The following is a 17,968-nucleotide window of genomic DNA, read 5'->3' as shown; positions in this document are numbered from 1 at the left end:
CTAGTAAAGAAGTTTGAAGCAGCTGTGAAACGGTGCGGGTGAGTTACAGCCAACTTTATCTTTTGCTATGAAAAATTTTCTGATATGAACGAAGTTATCTCGAGAACCGTTGATCGCACCTGGAAAATTCCGGTGCCATCGGCTTCAGCTCGTCGAAATACACCTAGTAGAGAAGTTTGAAGCAGCTGTGAAACGATGCGGATGAGTTACAGCCAACTTTATCTTTTGCTATGAAAAATTTTCTGATATGAACGAAGTTATCTCGAGAACCGTTGATCGCACCTGGAAAATTCCGGTGCCATCGGCTTCAGCTCGTCGAAATACCCCTAGTAGAGATGTTTGAAGCAGCTGTGAACTGTTGCGGGTGAGTTATATGCAAGTTTAGCAATTACTATGAAAAATTTTCTGATATGAACGAAGTTATCTCGAGAACCGTTGATCGCACCTGGAAAATTGCGATGCCATCGGCTTCAGCTCGTCGAAATACACCTAGTAAAGAAGTTTGAAGCAGCTGTGAACTGTTGCGGGTGAGTTATATGCAAGTTTAGCAATTACTATGAAAAATTTTCTGATATGAACGAAGTTATCTCGAGAACCGTTGATCGCACCTGGAAAATTGCGATGCCATCGGCTTCAGCTCGTCGAAATACACCTAGTAAAGAAGTTTGAAGCAGCTGTGAACTGTTGCGGGTGAGTTATATGCAAGTTTAGCTATTACTATGAAAAATTTTCTGATATGAACGAAGTTATCTCGAGAACCGTTGGTCGCACATCTAAAATTTCTGTTCCATCCGCTTCAGCTCGTCGAAATACCCCCCGAAGGCAATTTTCAACCGGCTGCATTCAGTTGTCGGGGAAATAATTGCAGTCTTATCCGTTTTAGTGAAAATCGTGCGTTTCAGCAGCTGAAAAACACTTTTTTGAAGAAAAATTTTTTGAAATCTTGCATTTTGACGCTTTACGACACCGTCGATGGCTGCATGGCATCATTTTGTAGTACCGCACGCATTTTTTATACCGATCTGACGCCGTTTTTTGATTCACGTCTTTCGCCCTATGGTCGACGGTCTCTGAAGAACCGTTGATCGCACCTGAAAAATTCCGGTTGCATCGGCTTCAGTAGGACGAAATACACCTAGTACCATGTTTAGCAACGGCTGTGAACTGTTGCGGGTGAGTTACAGCCAACTTTATCTTTTACTATGAAAAATTTTCTGATATGAACGAAGTTATCTCGAGAACCGTTGATCGCACCTGGTAAATTCCAGTGCCACCGGCTTCAGCTTGTCGAAATACACCTAGTAAAGAAGTTTGAAGCAGCTGTGAAACGGTGCGGGTGAGTTACAGCCAACTTTATCTTTTGCTATGAAAAATTTTCTGATATGAACGAAGTTATCTCGAGAACCGTTGGTCGCACATCTAAAATTTCTGTTCCATCCGCTTCAGCTCGTCGAAATACCCCCCGAAGGCAATTTTCAACCGGCTGCATTCAGTTGTCGGGGAAATAATTGCAGTCTTATCCGTTTTAGTGAAAATCGTGCGTTTCAGCAGCTGAAAAACACTTTTTTGAAGAAAAATTTTTTGAAATCTTGCATTTTGACGCTTTACGACACCGTCGATGGCTGCATGGCATCATTTTGTAGTACCGCACGCATTTTTTATACCGATCTGACGACGTTTTTTGATTCACGTCTTTCGCCCTATGGTCGACGGTCTCTGAAGAACCGTTGATCGCACCTGAAAAATTCCGGTTGCATCGGCTTCAGTAGGACGAAATACACCTAGTACGATGTTTAGCAACGGCTGTGAACTGTTGCGGGTGAGTTACAGCCAACTTTATCTTTTACTATGAAAAATTTTCTGATATGAACGAAGTTATCTCGAGAACCGTTGATCGCACCTGGTAAATTCCAGTGCCACCGGCTTCAGCTTGTCGAAATACACCTAGTAAAGAAGTTTGAAGCAGCTGTGAAACGGTGCGGGTGAGTTACAGCCAACTTTATCTTTTGCTATGAAAAATTTTCTGATGTGAACGAAGTTATCTCGAGAACCGTTGATCGCACCTGGAAAATTCCGGTGCCATCGGCTTCAGCTCGTCGAAATACACCTAGTAAAGAAGTTTGAAGCAGCTGTGAAACGGTGCGGGTGAGTTACAGCCAACTTTATCTTTTGCTATGAAAAATTTTCTGATATGAACGAAGTTATCTCGAGAACCGTTGATCGCACCTGGAAAATTCCGGTGCCATCGGCTTCAGCTCGTCGAAATACACCTAGTAAAGAAGTTTGAAGCAGCTGTGAAGCGGTGCGGGTGAGTTACAGCCAACTTTATCTTTTGCTATGAAAAATTTTCTGATATGAACGAAGTTATCTCGAGAACCGTTGATCGCACCTGGAAAATTCCAGTGCCATCGGCTTCAGCTCGTCGAAATACCCCTAGTAAAGAAGTTTGAAGCAGCTGTGAACTGTTGCTGGTGAGTTATATCCAAGTTTAGCAATTACTATGAAAAATTTTCTGATATGAACGAAGTTATCTCGAGAACCGTTCGTCGCACATCTAAAATTTCTGTTCCATCCGCTTCAGCTAGTCGAAATACCCCCCGAAGGCAATTTTCAAACGGCTGCATTCAGTTGTCGGGGAAATAATTGCAGTCTTATCCGTTTTAGTGAAAATCGTGCGTTTCAGCAGCTGAAAAACACTTTTTTGAAGAAAAATTTTTTGAAATCTTGCATTTTGACGCTTTGCGACACCGTAGATGGCTGCATGGCATCATTTTGTAGTACCGCACGCATTTTTTATAGCGATCTGACGCCGTTTTTTGATTCACATCTTTCGCCCTATGGTCGACGTTCTCTGAAGAACCGTTGATCGCACCTGAAAAATTCCTGTTGCATCGGCTTCAGTAGGACGAAATACACCTAGTACGATGTTTAGCAACGGCTGTGAACTGTTGCGGGTGAGTTACAGCCAACTTTATCTTTTACTATGAAAAATTTTCTGATATGAACGAAGTTATCTCGAGAACCGTTGATCGCACCTGGAAAATTCCGGTGCCATCGGCTTCAGCTCGTCGAAATACACCTAGTAAAGAAGTTTGAAGCAGCTGTGAAACGGTGCGGGTGAGTTACAGCCAACTTTATCTTTTGCTATGAAAAATTTTCTGATATGAACGAAGTTATCTCGAGAACCGTTGATCGCACCTGGAAAATTCCGGTGCCATCGGCTTCAGCTCGTCGAAATACCCCTAGTAGAGAAGTTTGAAGCAGCTGTGAACTGTTGCGGGTGAGTTATATGCAAGTTTAGCAATTACTATGAAAAATTTTCTGATATGAACGAAGTTATCTCGAGAACCGTTGATCGCACCTGGAAAATTGCGACGCCATCGGCTTCAGCTCGTCGAAATACACCTAGTAAAGAAGTTTGAAGCAGCTGTGAACTGTTGCGGGTGAGTTATATGCAAGTTTAGCTATTACTATGAAAAATTTTCTGATATGAACGAAGTTATCTCGAGAACCGTTGGTCGCACATCTAAAATTTCTGTTCCATCCGCTTCAGCTGGTCGAAATACCCCCCGAAGGCAATTTTCAACCGGCTGCATTCAGTTGTCGGGGAAATAATTGCAGTCTTATCCGTTTTAGTGAAAATCGTGCGTTTCAGCAGCAGAAAAACACTTTTTTGAAGAAAAATTTTTTGAAATCTTGCATTTTGACGCTTTGCGACACCGTAGATGGCTGCATGGCATCATTTTGTAGTACCGCACGCATTTTTTATAGCGATCTGACGCCGTTTTTTGATTCACATCTTTCGCCCTATGGTCGACGTTCTCTGAAGAACCGTTGATCGCACCTGAAAAATTCCTGTTGCATCGACTTCAGTAGGACGAAATACACCTAGTACGATGTTTAGCAACGGCTGTGAACTGTTGCGGGTGAGTTACAGCCAACTTTATCTTTTACTATGAAAAATTTTCTGATATGAACGAAGTTATCTCGAGAACCGTTGATCGCACCTGGAAAATTCCGGTGCCATCGGCTTCAGCTCGTCGAAATACACCTAGTAAAGAAGTTTGAAGCAGCTGTGAAACGGTGCGGGTGAGTTACAGCCAACTTTATCTTTTGCTATGAAAAATTTTCTGATATGAACGAAGTTATCTCGAGAACCGTTGATCGCACCTGGAAAATTCCGGTGCCATCGGCTTCAGCTCGTCGAAATACCCCTAGTAGAGAAGTTTGAAGCAGCTGTGAACTGTTGCGGGTGAGTTATATGCAAGTTTAGCAATTACTATGAAAAATTTTCTGATATGAACGAAGTTATCTCGAGAACCGTTGATCGCACCTGGAAAATTGCGACGCCATCGGCTTCAGCTCGTCGAAATACACCTAGTAAAGAAGTTTGAAGCAGCTGTGAACTGTTGCGGGTGAGTTATATGCAAGTTTAGCTATTACTATGAAAAATTTTCTGATATGAACGAAGTTATCTCGAGAACCGTTGGTCGCACATCTAAAATTTCTGTTCCATCCGCTTCAGCTCGTCGAAATACCCCCCGAAGGCAATTTTCAACCGGCTGCATTCAGTTGTCGGGGAAATAATTGCAGTCTTATCCGTTTTAGTGAAAATCGTGCGTTTCAGCAGCTGAAAAACACTTTTTTGAAGAAAAATTTTTTGAAATCTTGCATTTTGACGCTTTACGACACCGTCGATGGCTGCATGGCATCATTTTGTAGTACCGCACGCATTTTTTATACCGATCTGACGCCGTTTTTTGATTCACGTCTTTCGCCCTATGGTCGACGTTCTCTGAAGAACCGTTGATCGCACCTGAAAAATTCCTGTTTCATCGGCTTCAGTAGGACGAAATACACCTAGTACGATGTTTAGCAACGGCTGTGAACTGTTGCGTGTGAGTTACAGCCAACTTTATCTTTTACTATGAAAAATTTTCTGATATGAACGAAGTTATCTCGAGAACCGTTGATCGCACCTGGAAAATTCCGGTGCCATCGGCTTCAGCTCGTCGAAATACACCTAGTAAAGAAGTTTGAAGCAGCTGTGAAACGGTGCGGGTGAGTTACAGCCAACTTTATCTTTTGCTATGAAAAATTTTCTGATATGAACGAAGTTATCTCGAGAACCGTTGATCGCACCTGGAAAATTCCAGTGCCATCGGCTTCAGCTCGTCGAAATACCCCTAGTAAAGAAGTTTGAAGCAGCTGTGAACTGTTGCTGGTGAGTTATATCCAAGTTTAGCAATTACTATGAAAAATTTTCTGATATGAACGAAGTTATCTCGAGAACCGTTCGTCGCACATCTAAAATTTCTGTTCCATCCGCTTCAGCTCGTCGAAATACCCCCCGAAGGCAATTTTCAAACGGCTGCATTCAGTTGTCGGGGAAATAATTGCAGTCTTATCCGTTTTAGTGAAAATCGTGCGTTTCAGCAGCAGAAAAACACTTTTTTGAAGAAAAATTTTTTGAAATCTTGCATTTTGACGCTTTGCGACACCGTAGATGGCTGCATGGCATCATTTTGTAGTACCGCACGCATTTTTTATAGCGATCTGACGCCGTTTTTTGATTCACATCTTTCGCCCTATGGTCGACGTTCTCTGAAGAACCGTTGATCGCACCTGAAAAATTCCTGTTGCATCGGCTTCAGTAGGACGAAATACACCTAGTACGATGTTTAGCAACGGCTGTGAACTGTTGCGGGTGAGTTACAGCCAACTTTATCTTTTACTATGAAAAATTTTCTGATATGAACGAAGTTATCTCGAGAACCGTTGATCGCACCTGGAAAATTCCGGTGCCATCGGCTTCAGCTCGTCGAAATACACCTAGTAAAGAAGTTTGAAGCAGCTGTGAAACGGTGCGGGTGAGTTACAGCCAACTTTATCTTTTGCTATGAAAAATTTTCTGATATGAACGAAGTTATCTCGAGAACCGTTGATCGCACCTGGAAAATTCCGGTGCCATCGGCTTCAGCTCGTCGAAATACCCCTAGTAGAGAAGTTTGAAGCAGCTGTGAACTGTTGCGGGTGAGTTATATGCAAGTTTAGCAATTACTATGAAAAATTTTCTGATATGAACGAAGTTATCTCGAGAACCGTTGATCGCACCTGGAAAATTGCGATGCCATCGGCTTCAGCTCGTCGAAATACACCTAGTAAAGAAGTTTGAAGCAGCTGTGAACTGTTGCGGGTGAGTTATATGCAAGTTTAGCTATTACTATGAAAAATTTTCTGATATGAACGAAGTTATCTCGAGAACCGTTGGTCGCACATCTAAAATTTCTGTTCCATCCGCTTCAGCTCGTCGAAATACCCCCCGAAGGCAATTTTCAACCGGCTGCATTCAGTTGTCGGGGAAATAATTGCAGTCTTATCCGTTTTAGTGAAAATCGTGCGTTTCAGCAGCTGAAAAACACTTTTTTGAAGAAAAATTTTTTGAAATCTTGCATTTTGACGCTTTGCGACACCGTAGATGGCTGCATGGCATCATTTTGTAGTACCGCACGCATTTTTTATAGCGATCTGACGCCGTTTTTTGATTCACATCTTTCGCCCTATGGTCGACGTTCTCTGAAGAACCGTTGATCGCACCTGAAAAATTCCTGTTGCATCGACTTCAGTAGGACGAAATACACCTAGTACGATGTTTAGCAACGGCTGTGAACTGTTGCGGGTGAGTTACAGCCAACTTTATCTTTTACTATGAAAAATTTTCTGATATGAACGAAGTTATCTCGAGAACCGTTGATCGCACCTGGAAAATTCCGGTGCCATCGGCTTCAGCTCGTCGAAATACACCTAGTAAAGAAGTTTGAAGCAGCTGTGAAACGGTGCGGGTGAGTTACAGCCAACTTTATCTTTTGCTATGAAAAATTTTCTGATATGAACGAAGTTATCTCGAGAACCGTTGATCGCACCTGGAAAATTCCGGTGCCATCGGCTTCAGCTCGTCGAAATACCCCTAGTAGAGAAGTTTGAAGCAGCTGTGAACTGTTGCGGGTGAGTTATATGCAAGTTTAGCAATTACTATGAAAAATTTTCTGATATGAACGAAGTTATCTCGAGAACCGTTGATCGCACCTGGAAAATTGCGATGCCATCGGCTTCAGCTCGTCGAAATACACCTAGTAAAGAAGTTTGAAGCAGCTGTGAACTGTTGCGGGTGAGTTATATGCAAGTTTAGCTATTACTATGAAAAATTTTCTGATATGAACGAAGTTATCTCGAGAACCGTTGGTCGCACATCTAAAATTTCTGTTCCATCCGCTTCAGCTCGTCGAAATACCCCCCGAAGGCAATTTTCAACCGGCTGCATTCAGTTGTCGGGGAAATAATTGCAGTCTTATCCGTTTTAGTGAAAATCGTGCGTTTCAGCAGCTGAAAAACACTTTTTTGAAGAAAAATTTTTTGAAATCTTGCATTTTGACGCTTTACGACACCGTCGATGGCTGCATGGCATCATTTTGTAGTACCGCACGCATTTTTTATACCGATCTGACGCCGTTTTTTGATTCACGTCTTTCGCCCTATGGTCGACGTTCTCTGAAGAACCGTTGATCGCACCTGAAAAATTCCTGTTTCATCGGCTTCAGTAGGACGAAATACACCTAGTACGATGTTTAGCAACGGCTGTGAACTGTTGCGGGTGAGTTACAGCCAACTTTATCTTTTACTATGAAAAATTTTCTGATATGAACGAAGTTATCTCGAGAACCGTTGATCGCACCTGGAAAATTCCGGTGCCATCGGCTTCAGCTCGTCGAAATACACCTAGTAAAGAAGTTTGAAGCAGCTGTGAAACGGTGCGGGTGAGTTACAGCCAACTTTATCTTTTGCTATGAAAAATTTTCTGATATGAACGAAGTTATCTCGAGAACCGTTGATCGCACCTGGAAAATTCCGGTGCCATCGGCTTCAGCTCGTCGAAATACACCTAGTAAAGAAGTTTGAAGCAGCTGTGAAACGGTGCGGGTGAGTTACAGCCAACTTTATCTTTTGCTATGAAAAATTTTCTGATATGAACGAAGTTATCTCGAGAACCGTTGATCGCACCTGGAAAATTCCAGTGCCATCGGCTTCAGCTCGTCGAAATACCCCTAGTAAAGAAGTTTGAAGCAGCTGTGAACTATTGCTGGTGAGTTATATCCAAGTTTAGCAATTACTATGAAAAATTTTCTGATATGAACGAAGTTATCTCGAGAACCGTTCGTCGCACATCTAAAATTTCTGTTCCATCCGCTTCAGCTCGTCGAAATACCCCCCGAAGGCAATTTTCAAACGGCTGCATTCAGTTGTCGGGGAAATAATTGCAGTCTTATCCGTTTTAGTGAAAATCGTGCGTTTCAGCAGCTGAAAAACACTTTTTTGAAGAAAAATTTTTTGAAATCTTGCATTTTGACGCTTTGCGACACCGTAGATGGCTGCATGGCATCATTTTGTAGTACCGCACGCATTTTTTATAGCGATCTGACGCCGTTTTTTGATTCACATCTTTCGCCCTATGGTCGACGTTCTCTGAAGAACCGTTGATCGCACCTGAAAAATTCCTGTTGCATCGGCTTCAGTAGGACGAAATACACCTAGTACGATGTTTAGCAACGGCTGTGAACTGTTGCGGGTGAGTTACAGCCAACTTTATCTTTTACTATGAAAAATTTTCTGATATGAACGAAGTTATCTCGAGAACCGTTGATCGCACCTGGAAAATTCCGGTGCCATCGGCTTCAGCTCGTCGAAATACACCTAGTAAAGAAGTTTGAAGCAGCTGTGAAACGGTGCGGGTGAGTTACAGCCAACTTTATCTTTTGCTATGAAAAATTTTCTGATATGAACGAAGTTATCTCGAGAACCGTTGATCGCACCTGGAAAATTCCGGTGCCATCGGCTTCAGCTCGTCGAAATACCCCTAGTAGAGAAGTTTGAAGCAGCTGTGAACTGTTGCGGGTGAGTTATATGCAAGTTTAGCAATTACTATGAAAAATTTTCTGATATGAACGAAGTTATCTCGAGAACCGTTGATCGCACCTGGAAAATTGCGATGCCATCGGCTTCAGCTCGTCGAAATACACCTAGTAAAGAAGTTTGAAGCAGCTGTGAACTGTTGCGGGTGAGTTATATGCAAGTTTAGCTATTACTATGAAAAATTTTCTGATATGAACGAAGTTATCTCGAGAACCGTTGGTCGCACATCTAAAATTTCTGTTCCATCCGCTTCAGCTCGTCGAAATACCCCCCGAAGGCAATTTTCAACCGGCTGCATTCAGTTGTCGGGGAAATAATTGCAGTCTTATCCGTTTTAGTGAAAATCGTGCGTTTCAGCAGCTGAAAAACACTTTTTTGAAGAAAAATTTTTTGAAATCTTGCATTTTGACGCTTTACGACACCGTCGATGGCTGCATGGCATCATTTTGTAGTACCGCACGCATTTTTTATACCGATCTGACGCCGTTTTTTGATTCACGTCTTTCGCCCTATGGTCGACGTTCTCTGAAGAACCGTTGATCGCACCTGAAAAATTCCAGTGCCATCGGCTTCAGCTCGTCGAAATACCCCTAGTAAAGAAGTTTGAAGCAGCTGTGAACTGTTGCTGGTGAGTTATATCCAAGTTTAGCAATTACTATGAAAAATTTTCTGATATGAACGAAGTTATCTCGAGAACCGTTCGTCGCACATCTAAAATTTCTGTTCCATCCGCTTCAGCTCGTCGAAATACCCCCCGAAGGCAATTTTCAAACGGCTGCATTCAGTTGTCGGGGAAATAATTGCAGTCTTATCCGTTTTAGTGAAAATCGTGCGTTTCAGCAGCTGAAAAACACTTTTTTGAAGAAAAATTTTTTGAAATCTTGCATTTTGACGCTTTGCGACACCGTAGATGGCTGCATGGCATCATTTTGTAGTACCGCACGCATTTTTTATAGCGATCTGACGCCGTTTTTTGATTCACATCTTTCGCCCTATGGTCGACGTTCTCTGAAGAACCGTTGATCGCACCTGAAAAATTCCTGTTGCATCGGCTTCAGTAGGACGAAATACACTTAGTACGATGTTTAGCAACGGCTGTGAACTGTTGCGGGTGAGTTACAGCCAACTTTATCTTTTACTATGAAAAATTTTCTGATATGAACGAAGTTATCTCGAGAACCGTTGATCGCACCTGGAAAATTCCGGTGCCATCGGCTTCAGCTCGTCGAAATACACCTAGTAAAGAAGTTTGAAGCAGCTGTGAAACGGTGCGGGTGAGTTACAGCCAACTTTATCTTTTGCTATGAAAAATTTTCTGATATGAACGAAGTTATCTCGAGAACCGTTGATCGCACCTGGAAAATTCCGGTGCCATCGGCTTCAGCTCGTCGAAATACCCCTAGTAGAGAAGTTTGAAGCAGCTGTGAACTGTTGCGGGTGAGTTATATGCAAGTTTAGCAATTACTATGAAAAATTTTCTGATATGAACGAAGTTATCTCGAGAACCGTTGATCGCACCTGGAAAATTGCGATGCCATCGGCTTCAGCTCGTCGAAATACACCTAGTAAAGAAGTTTGAAGCAGCTGTGAACTGTTGCGGGTGAGTTATATGCAAGTTTAGCTATTACTATGAAAAATTTTCTGATATGAACGAAGTTATCTCGAGAACCGTTGGTCGCACATCTAAAATTTCTGTTCCATCCGCTTCAGCTCGTCGAAATACCCCCCGAAGGCAATTTTCAACCGGCTGCATTCAGTTGTCGGGGAAATAATTGCAGTCTTATCCGTTTTAGTGAAAATCGTGCGTTTCAGCAGCTGAAAAACACTTTTTTGAAGAAAAATTTTTTGAAATCTTGCATTTTGACGCTTTGCGACACCGTAGATGGCTGCATGGCATCATTTTGTAGTACCGCACGCATTTTTTATAGCGATCTGACGCCGTTTTTTGATTCACATCTTTCGCCCTATGGTCGACGTTCTCTGAAGAACCGTTGATCGCACCTGAAAAATTCCTGTTGCATCGACTTCAGTAGGACGAAATACACCTAGTACGATGTTTAGCAACGGCTGTGAACTGTTGCGGGTGAGTTACAGCCAACTTTATCTTTTACTATGAAAAATTTTCTGATATGAACGAAGTTATCTCGAGAACCGTTGATCGCACCTGGAAAATTCCGGTGCCATCGGCTTCAGCTCGTCGAAATACACCTAGTAAAGAAGTTTGAAGCAGCTGTGAAACGGTGCGGGTGAGTTACAGCCAACTTTATCTTTTGCTATGAAAAATTTTCTGATATGAACGAAGTTATCTCGAGAACCGTTGATCGCACCTGGAAAATTCCGGTGCCATCGGCTTCAGCTCGTCGAAATACCCCTAGTAGAGAAGTTTGAAGCAGCTGTGAACTGTTGCGGGTGAGTTATATGCAAGTTTAGCAATTACTATGAAAAATTTTCTGATATGAACGAAGTTATCTCGAGAACCGTTGATCGCACCTGGAAAATTGCGATGCCATCGGCTTCAGCTCGTCGAAATACACCTAGTAAAGAAGTTTGAAGCAGCTGTGAACTGTTGCGGGTGAGTTATATGCAAGTTTAGCTATTACTATGAAAAATTTTCTGATATGAACGAAGTTATCTCGAGAACCGTTGGTCGCACATCTAAAATTTCTGTTCCATCCGCTTCAGCTCGTCGAAATACCCCCCGAAGGCAATTTTCAACCGGCTGCATTCAGTTGTCGGGGAAATAATTGCAGTCTTATCCGTTTTAGTGAAAATCGTGCGTTTCAGCAGCTGAAAAACACTTTTTTGAAGAAAAATTTTTTGAAATCTTGCATTTTGACGCTTTACGACACCGTCGATGGCTGCATGGCATCATTTTGTAGTACCGCACGCATTTTTTATACCGATCTGACGCCGTTTTTTGATTCACGTCTTTCGCCCTATGGTCGACGTTCTCTGAAGAACCGTTGATCGCACCTGAAAAATTCCTGTTTCATCGGCTTCAGTAGGACGAAATACACCTAGTACGATGTTTAGCAACGGCTGTGAACTGTTGCGGGTGAGTTACAGCCAACTTTATCTTTTACTATGAAAAATTTTCTGATATGAACGAAGTTATCTCGAGAACCGTTGATCGCACCTGGAAAATTCCGGTGCCATCGGCTTCAGCTCGTCGAAATACACCTAGTAAAGAAGTTTGAAGCAGCTGTGAAACGGTGCGGGTGAGTTACAGCCAACTTTATCTTTTGCTATGAAAAATTTTCTGATATGAACGAAGTTATCTCGAGAACCGTTGATCGCACCTGGAAAATTCCGGTGCCATCGGCTTCAGCTCGTCGAAATACACCTAGTAAAGAAGTTTGAAGCAGCTGTGAAACGGTGCGGGTGAGTTACAGCCAACTTTATCTTTTGCTATGAAAAATTTTCTGATATGAACGAAGTTATCTCGAGAACCGTTGATCGCACCTGGAAAATTCCAGTGCCATCGGCTTCAGCTCGTCGAAATACCCCTAGTAAAGAAGTTTGAAGCAGCTGTGAACTATTGCTGGTGAGTTATATCCAAGTTTAGCAATTACTATGAAAAATTTTCTGATATGAACGAAGTTATCTCGAGAACCGTTCGTCGCACATCTAAAATTTCTGTTCCATCCGCTTCAGCTCGTCGAAATACCCCCCGAAGGCAATTTTCAAACGGCTGCATTCAGTTGTCGGGGAAATAATTGCAGTCTTATCCGTTTTAGTGAAAATCGTGCGTTTCAGCAGCTGAAAAACACTTTTTTGAAGAAAAATTTTTTGAAATCTTGCATTTTGACGCTTTGCGACACCGTAGATGGCTGCATGGCATCATTTTGTAGTACCGCACGCATTTTTTATAGCGATCTGACGCCGTTTTTTGATTCACATCTTTCGCCCTATGGTCGACGTTCTCTGAAGAACCGTTGATCGCACCTGAAAAATTCCTGTTGCATCGGCTTCAGTAGGACGAAATACACCTAGTACGATGTTTAGCAACGGCTGTGAACTGTTGCGGGTGAGTTACAGCCAACTTTATCTTTTACTATGAAAAATTTTCTGATATGAACGAAGTTATCTCGAGAACCGTTGATCGCACCTGGAAAATTCCGGTGCCATCGGCTTCAGCTCGTCGAAATACACCTAGTAAAGAAGTTTGAAGCAGCTGTGAAACGGTGCGGGTGAGTTACAGCCAACTTTATCTTTTGCTATGAAAAATTTTCTGATATGAACGAAGTTATCTCGAGAACCGTTGATCGCACCTGGAAAATTCCGGTGCCATCGGCTTCAGCTCGTCGAAATACCCCTAGTAGAGAAGTTTGAAGCAGCTGTGAACTGTTGCGGGTGAGTTATATGCAAGTTTAGCAATTACTATGAAAAATTTTCTGATATGAACGAAGTTATCTCGAGAACCGTTGATCGCACCTGGAAAATTGCGATGCCATCGGCTTCAGCTCGTCGAAATACACCTAGTAAAGAAGTTTGAAGCAGCTGTGAACTGTTGCGGGTGAGTTATATGCAAGTTTAGCTATTACTATGAAAAATTTTCTGATATGAACGAAGTTATCTCGAGAACCGTTGGTCGCACATCTAAAATTTCTGTTCCATCCGCTTCAGCTCGTCGAAATACCCCCCGAAGGCAATTTTCAACCGGCTGCATTCAGTTGTCGGGGAAATAATTGCAGTCTTATCCGTTTTAGTGAAAATCGTGCGTTTCAGCAGCTGAAAAACACTTTTTTGAAGAAAAATTTTTTGAAATCTTGCATTTTGACGCTTTACGACACCGTCGATGGCTGCATGGCATCATTTTGTAGTACCGCACGCATTTTTTATACCGATCTGACGCCGTTTTTTGATTCACGTCTTTCGCCCTATGGTCGACGTTCTCTGAAGAACCGTTGATCGCACCTGAAAAATTCCAGTGCCATCGGCTTCAGCTCGTCGAAATACCCCTAGTAAAGAAGTTTGAAGCAGCTGTGAACTGTTGCTGGTGAGTTATATCCAAGTTTAGCAATTACTATGAAAAATTTTCTGATATGAACGAAGTTATCTCGAGAACCGTTCGTCGCACATCTAAAATTTCTGTTCCATCCGCTTCAGCTCGTCGAAATACCCCCCGAAGGCAATTTTCAAACGGCTGCATTCAGTTGTCGGGGAAATAATTGCAGTCTTATCCGTTTTAGTGAAAATCGTGCGTTTCAGCAGCTGAAAAACACTTTTTTGAAGAAAAATTTTTTGAAATCTTGCATTTTGACGCTTTGCGACACCGTAGATGGCTGCATGGCATCATTTTGTAGTACCGCACGCATTTTTTATAGCGATCTGACGCCGTTTTTTGATTCACATCTTTCGCCCTATGGTCGACGTTCTCTGAAGAACCGTTGATCGCACCTGAAAAATTCCTGTTGCATCGGCTTCAGTAGGACGAAATACACTTAGTACGATGTTTAGCAACGGCTGTGAACTGTTGCGGGTGAGTTACAGCCAACTTTATCTTTTACTATGAAAAATTTTCTGATATGAACGAAGTTATCTCGAGAACCGTTGATCGCACCTGGAAAATTCCGGTGCCATCGGCTTCAGCTCGTCGAAATACACCTAGTAAAGAAGTTTGAAGCAGCTGTGAAACGGTGCGGGTGAGTTACAGCCAACTTTATCTTTTGCTATGAAAAATTTTCTGATATGAACGAAGTTATCTCGAGAACCGTTGATCGCACCTGGAAAATTCCGGTGCCATCGGCTTCAGCTCGTCGAAATACCCCTAGTAGAGAAGTTTGAAGCAGCTGTGAACTGTTGCGGGTGAGTTATATGCAAGTTTAGCAATTACTATGAAAAATTTTCTGATATGAACGAAGTTATCTCGAGAACCGTTGATCGCACCTGGAAAATTGCGATGCCATCGGCTTCAGCTCGTCGAAATACCCCTAGTAGAGAAGTTTGAAGCAGCTGTGAACTGTTGCGGGTGAGTTATATGCAAGTTTAGCTATTACTATGAAAAATTTTCTGATATGAACGAAGTTATCTCGAGAACCGTTGGTCGCACATCTAAAATTTCTGTTCCATCCGCTTCAGCTCGTCGAAATACCCCCCGAAGGCAATTTTCAACCGGCTGCATTCAGTTGTCGGGGAAATAATTGCAGTCTTATCCGTTTTAGTGAAAATCGTGCGTTTCAGCAGCTGAAAAACACTTTTTTGAAGAAAAATTTTTTGAAATCTTGCATTTTGACGCTTTACGACACCGTCGATGGCTGCATGGCATCATTTTGTAGTACCGCACGCATTTTTTATACCGATCTGACGCCGTTTTTTGATTCACGTCTTTCGCCCTATGGTCGACGTTCTCTGAAGAACCGTTGATCGCACCTGAAAAATTCCAGTGCCATCGGCTTCAGCTCGTCGAAATACCCCTAGTAAAGAAGTTTGAAGCAGCTGTGAACTGTTGCTGGTGAGTTATATCCAAGTTTAGCAATAACTATGAAAAATTTTCTGATATGAACGAAGTTATCTCGAGAACCGTTCGTCGCACATCTAAAATTTCTGTTCCATCCGCTTCAGCTCGTCGAAATACCCCCCGAAGGCAATTTTCAAACGGCTGCATTCAGTTGTCGGGGAAATAATTGCAGTCTTATCCGTTTTAGTGAAAATCGTGCGTTTCAGCAGCTGAAAAACACTTTTTTGAAGAAAAATTTTTTGAAATCTTGCATTTTGACGCTTTGCGACACCGTAGATGGCTGCATGGCATCATTTTGTAGTACCGCACGCATTTTTTATAGCGATCTGACGCCGTTTTTTGATTCACATCTTTCGCCCTATGGTCGACGTTCTCTGAAGAACCGTTGATCGCACCTGAAAAATTCCTGTTGCATCGGCTTCAGTAGGACGAAATACACCTAGTACGATGTTTAGCAACGGCTGTGAACTGTTGCGGGTGAGTTACAGCCAACTTTATCTTTTACTATGAAAAATTTTCTGATATGAACGAAGTTATCTCGAGAACCGTTGATCGCACCTGGAAAATTCCGGTGCCATCGGCTTCAGCTCGTCGAAATACACCTAGTAAAGAAGTTTGAAGCAGCTGTGAAACGGTGCGGGTGAGTTACAGCCAACTTTATCTTTTGCTATGAAAAATTTTCTGATATGAACGAAGTTATCTCGAGAACCGTTGATCGCACCTGGAAAATTCCGGTGCCATCGGCTTCAGCTCGTCGAAATACCCCTAGTAGAGAAGTTTGAAGCAGCTGTGAACTGTTGCGGGTGAGTTATATGCAAGTTTAGCAATTACTATGAAAAATTTTCTGATATGAACGAAGTTATCTCGAGAACCGTTGATCGCACCTGGAAAATTGCGACGCCATCGGCTTCAGCTCGTCGAAATACACCTAGTAAAGAAGTTTGAAGCAGCTGTGAACTGTTGCGGGTGAGTTATATGCAAGTTTAGCTATTACTATGAAAAATTTTCTGATATGAACGAAGTTATCTCGAGAACCGTTGGTCGCACATCTAAAATTTCTGTTCCATCCGCTTCAGCTCGTCGAAATACCCCCCGAAGGCAATTTTCAACCGGCTGCATTCAGTTGTCGGGGAAATAATTGCAGGCTTATCCGTTTTAGTGAAAATCGTGCGTTTCAGCAGCTGAAAAACACTTTTTTGAAGAAAAATTTTTTGAAATCTTGCATTTTGACGCTTTACGACACCGTCGATGGCTGCATGGCATCATTTTGTAGTACCGCACGCATTTTTTATACCGATCTGACGCCGTTTTTTGATTCACGTCTTTCGCCCTATGGTCGACGTTCTCTGAAGAACCGTTGATCGCACCTGAAAAATTCCTGTTTCATCGGCTTCAGTAGGACGAAATACACCTAGTACGATGTTTAGCAACGGCTGTGAACTGTTGCGTGTGAGTTACAGCCAACTTTATCTTTTACTATGAAAAATTTTCTGATATGAACGAAGTTATCTCGAGAACCGTTGATCGCACCTGGAAAATTCCGGTGCCATCGGCTTCAGCTCGTCGAAATACACCTAGTAAAGAAGTTTGAAGCAGCTGTGAAACGGTGCGGGTGAGTTACAGCCAACTTTATCTTTTGCTATGAAAAATTTTCTGATATGAACGAAGTTATCTCGAGAACCGTTGATCGCACCTGGAAAATTCCAGTGCCATCGGCTTCAGCTCGTCGAAATACCCCTAGTAAAGAAGTTTGAAGCAGCTGTGAACTGTTGCTGGTGAGTTATATCCAAGTTTAGCAATTACTATGAAAAATTTTCTGATATGAACGAAGTTATCTCGAGAACCGTTCGTCGCACATCTAAAATTTCTGTTCCATCCGCTTCAGCTCGTCGAAATACCCCCCGAAGGCAATTTTCAAACGGCTGCATTCAGTTGTCGGGGAAATAATTGCAGTCTTATCCGTTTTAGTGAAAATCGTGCGTTTCAGCAGCAGAAAAACACTTTTTTGAAGAAAAATTTTTTGAAATCTTGCATTTTGACGCTTTGCGACACCGTAGATGGCTGCATGGCATCATTTTGTAGTACCGCACGCATTTTTTATAGCGATCTGACGCCGTTTTTTGATTCACATCTTTCGCCCTATGGTCGACGTTCTCTGAAGAACCGTTGATCGCACCTGAAACATTCCTGTTGCATCGGCTTCAGTAGGACGAAATACACCTAGTACGATGTTTAGCAACGGCTGTGAACTGTTGCGGGTGAGTTACAGCCAACTTTATCTTTTACTATGAAAAATTTTCTGATATGAACGAAGTTATCTCGAGAACCGTTGATCGCACCTGGAAAATTCCGGTGCCATCGGCTTCAGCTCGTCGAAATACACCTAGTAAAGAAGTTTGAAGCAGCTGTGAAACGGTGCGGGTGAGTTACAGCCAACTTTATCTTTTGCTATGAAAAATTTTCTGATATGAACGAAGTTATCTCGAGAACCGTTGATCGCACCTGGAAAATTCCGGTGCCATCGGCTTCAGCTCGTCGAAA

This window comes from Diachasmimorpha longicaudata, unplaced genomic scaffold (genome assembly GCF_034640455.1).
Source record: "Diachasmimorpha longicaudata isolate KC_UGA_2023 unplaced genomic scaffold, iyDiaLong2 ctg00000074.1, whole genome shotgun sequence".
Classification (NCBI taxonomy): Eukaryota; Metazoa; Arthropoda; class Insecta; order Hymenoptera; family Braconidae; genus Diachasmimorpha; species Diachasmimorpha longicaudata.
Note: the sequence above shows the minus strand (reverse complement) of the source record.